Below are 4510 nucleotides of genomic sequence, written 5' to 3'. Positions count from 1 at the left end.
GGATAGGATATTATAAATACCCAATTCTTTCATTTAAAAATGAAAACACTTGAGACTAAAAAAAATTATGTGTCTTGACTAGAAAGTAAATGAATAGAAGTTAAATGACTGTATTGTAAGTTTTATGAGTTTGGGGACATTTTGTTAATTGCTACATCCCATTCCTTGGTATAGTGCATAGCACATGGGAGAAATTTCCTAAGATTTTGTTGAATGAATGAATGAATTGGCTAAGGTCAAAAGGTAATGACAGAGCCAAAATGAGAATTACAACCTTCCATTTCCCAGTTCAGTGATTCCTTGTGTATAAGACTTATGTGTCACAGTGTTATCAGTGTTCTATGAATAATTCATCACATTGGCACAAGGCACAAAAGGTCATGGACACATTCCAAAATTGAATATTTTAACAATTTACCTTTTCTTCTGTTTTGTAGCAGTTCTAATCAATCATATTCATAAGTCAACAGAAATATCTGGGTTAGATATTTATAAAGCTGATATTTATCTTAATATATCTCTGTAAATACAGATATTTATAAAACAACAGAAGTGGTCTTAAATGAGCTCTCACAATTTTTTTCTCTTTGGTATTTATAATATTTTGTCATTTTTTCAATAGTATAATATATTCAGGTTTGTCTTTATTTCCACTAATTAAATGATGACAGATGAAAGTTTAAATAAGTAATTACTGATGTGTCTTATATGCAAGCATGAAAATCAGAGATAGCATCATCACTGAAAGGTTACGTCGCTCAAGGATTTATTAAATATTCATTAGCCTCACCTCAGTTAAGTCGTCCTTGTTTACATATTTGCAGATTTGCATACTCATGCCCTGAACAAGATTTCAAAAATGTTTATGATCCTATGACCATCTTAATTATAAATCGTCAAATAGATAAATAATAAATAAATCTTAATGAATATATATATTTTTAAACCTAGCCCTTCATGCAGTTCCAAGTACAAGATGACATGAAAATAAATGAAGTTCCAGTTTGGGTGCATCCATCTCCCTCCTATGAATCCTGATCCAAATCCAGAATGGGTTTGGGGTAGTTTTCTTAGTCATGGGGAAGGCTGTAGTGGTTGGCATGGAAGATGGGGAAAGAGAAGGTTTACATGTCTGAATGACATTCTTATTCCCCAACCATTAACTATTTTCATGTGTGTCTTTCACAGAGAAACCACAGACTGGAACATATTTAAATTCTTTGATAATATTTTCATTAATTTTCATTAGTAATCCTCATTGTTGTCCTGGGTAAGGTAATATTGAACTGGGTATGTTTAATCTGGGAACTGGCCTTTGGGTTTAATCTAAGTCCTCACAAATTTCAGATACTACCAGATCTTTTCCAACAATTTATCAAAATCCCAGTGATGGGCAGAGGTGGGTACAGTGAGACTTCTTATAGATGATATACAATATCTCAGTGGAGATCTGATCAACCTTCTTTAACTAACGCACAGTTACAGAGGATATAAATTGCTTCTTTCCACCTCATCAGTGAAGTAATTCCCTGTGGTATTGCTATGGTCACATCAGCATTACGAACTTTGTACTCAGCTAGAATGCTCTTTACAATTTCAGCATCCAGCTCACTCTGGCAGCAAGTGGCCTTCAGAGTAATGCTTCCTTTATCCGTCTTCTGAAAGCCAATATTAAAGGGTTTGCTGTTCAAGCGAATGCCAAAGGCGTCCAGCTCATTTTCAATTATATTCTTATGTCTCAAAGGTTTCAGAGCACCCAGAACAATCAGGGTCAAGTGACACATTCGGGCCACTGCAATGACTTGATGGCCTCTCTACCTTTTCCATCCTTGACACTTTCAATGATATCTGAGGGATCCAGGAGCTGGATCTTGGTTCCTTTGTGTCTGATGACACAGTGGTCAGAGGAGTGAATCCCGGCTGCCATTTCGGAATATACTTTGGCCAAGCTACTGAACTGCTTGGACTTCCCCATAGTTAGAAAGCCCACTAACTCAATTGGAGCATCACCTCTTTTGGCCACACCAAAACCTGGCTCACACCACCACCACCTTTTGGAGAAACGAGTTTTCTGTGAAGCTTAACAGAGAGAGCCTTAAGCAGCTCTAAGCAGTGGTTTGGTACTTTTAGTCTGAGCCATCTCGGCTTCGATCCCAGAGGTGTCGGCTAAGATGCTGCTAATGGTGGCGATTTCCCTGGGGTGCAGGGGCCTCCACACAGACTGCTTCTGTCACACATCTGTCAGCGGACCTGCCACCGCCAGCAGGAGCTACTGCTGTGCGCAGGCGCGATACCTGCTACTTCTCCCGAAAGTTCAGTGTGACACTCAGTAACTCTCCATGACAACACAGTGCGGCCGGGTGTAGACAAACTTTCCGTTCCTCGTTTTTTGAAGAAGGTTTTCTGTCATTTCTTTTTTAGGGAATGGGCTGTGTCATTCAGTATGGACTTCTGGCTTTTATGTGTGCACAGGTATGTAGTGTCCAAAACCAAATTCTGCACACTGAATAAAACAAAGCAGAAAGATGAGTTTATTTTCAAGGCTTAGGGCCTGCAAAACCGGGAAACTCAAGGCGACCGGCAATGTTTCCTGTTGCTTACTGACTGCAGTTTTTTGTTTTGTTTTTTTAATCACTACATAATTATATTTTAATACATAACAAAAATACAGACCACCATAGTAAATTGATGCCAATAAAACATGATATTTCATTTGCACTGCATGACAAATGGTTAACGTCCTTTGTCATAAATGAGTTCTTAGAAACCAGTAACAAAGACATTGATATTCCAAAGGAAATTTAAATAAAGCCAGAAGAAAATAAAATAATACAAATGACTTCTAAGAACCAAAGGATTTTTATGGAATAAATGCAGAAGTTATTGTCTTTTTCAGCTGAGACCTGGTGGCTTCTTCCTTTTTTGGGTAAAGGTAGCTGAGTCAGGATCAACCAAGTCCAAAGACGGTGTGAACACACTTGGCATTTGTGGATTGGCTGGTGTACTCTGCTAATTTCTGAGAAGAGCCGTCAATTTCCTGCAACTAATGTTAGGTTAAGTTAAATTTAATTTTTCTTTCATGTGCCTACATTAACCAACTCCATTTTGTCTCCGACATAAGTGACTCCATTTCGTTTTGGTTCTACAGGATACATATACGTATACACACATCTGCACAAGGCCAAAATTCTGGTGGGCTGTGAGGTCAAGTGCTTTTACAAGAAGGAATTAGAAAGAGATTGATTCCAGAAGATGGATGTCTTCTGAGACTGAGGCTGTACTCTGGTGGAAAGTCAAGTCTGTCCAAAAGTGAGGTTGCAGTTGACAGCCCAAGGGGTGGGAAGAATTGGGCTAGGAAAGGAGCTTGCATGGACAGAGCAGCATCCATACCTGCCTTACCACCTTTATCACACTGGTGGCAGGTCCAGCCTAGCCCCAGAAGCAGGTATCAGACCTTGTTGGTGAGGAGGGGCATGAAAATCTGAAGTGCTCTATGGGACCATTCTTTGGCCCTTCTCTATGCCACTGCTGTGTATGTCGGAGTCTTTGACTCTTCATCTTTCATTATAATTTATAGTGATCAAATGTTCCAGGGAGAAATGATATATTGAATTATCTGTTAACATTCAGTGTGGAACATTTCATAAACTGTGGGTCAAGAATCACTAGCATCTTGGCAGATTGATGTGGATTATGCTGTTTCCCCTTTCACCATTTATCTATCTAAGCTGTGGAGTTTACAAAGCAGACACTAAAGTGGAGATTTAGTAATTGCCACATTGCCTGTGATTTTTCAGATAATGGAAAAGGGAAAAGTCATAGAATGTAAAGTAAGGAAAAGCTGTGACACTTTGATTTTTTAAAAGTTTTGTTCTGAAAATCATGGGTCATTAAAGTTTGTAGTTAATACTAGAAAAGAGTCTGGCTTTCATTATGAAAGAGATAATTTATTCACATACAGAACAAGGTTAATTGATTAGGAGTAGTATGTAGTGAGTTAGAATAAACTTTGCTTCCAAAACTAAGTTCAGCATTTGGAAAAGTTTGATTGATACAGGAGAAACAAGGTATTATGTTTTAACCTAATCACTTAACAGTTTTTTTTAGGCAAAACTGAGATGTGCAGACAAGATGATTCTAAAGATGAGTAAATTTTTAGCTTTTTATATTAATACCAAAGTAACAGGAGACGTCTACATAGAAGTTGCATAAGTAATCGACACATTTCTGTGAAATTTATTAATGACTTAAGATGCAGAGGCATACATGTAAAATTGACCAACATTTATCTGGAAGTACAAAATTAATAGCTAATATGATCTGGAGTAGAATCAGGATTCAGAAAAATCTTTCAATTCAGTTCAGTTCAGTTCAGTTGCTCAGTCGTGTCCGACTCTTTGCGACCCCATGAATCACAGCATGCCAGGCCTCCCTGTCCATCACCAACTCCCGGAGTTCACCCAGACTCACATCCATCGAGTCAGTGATGCCATCCAGCCATCTCATCCTC

The 4510-nt window shown here is 38.2% G+C and overlaps 1 pseudogene; it reads right to left on the bottom strand.

Moving 5' to 3' along the window:
• Window positions 1-1454: 1454 nt before the first annotated feature.
• Window positions 1455-4510, bottom strand: part of LOC104982405 — a 17693-nt pseudogene continuing 14637 nt past the window's right edge.

This window comes from Bison bison, unplaced genomic scaffold, assembly GCF_000754665.1.
Source record: "Bison bison bison isolate TAMUID 2011002044 unplaced genomic scaffold, Bison_UMD1.0 scf7180017864530, whole genome shotgun sequence".
In the NCBI taxonomy this organism is placed as follows: domain Eukaryota; kingdom Metazoa; phylum Chordata; class Mammalia; order Artiodactyla; family Bovidae; genus Bison; species Bison bison.
The sequence above is the reverse complement of the archived record's forward strand: the minus strand, read 5'-3'. Positions and strand labels throughout refer to the sequence as shown.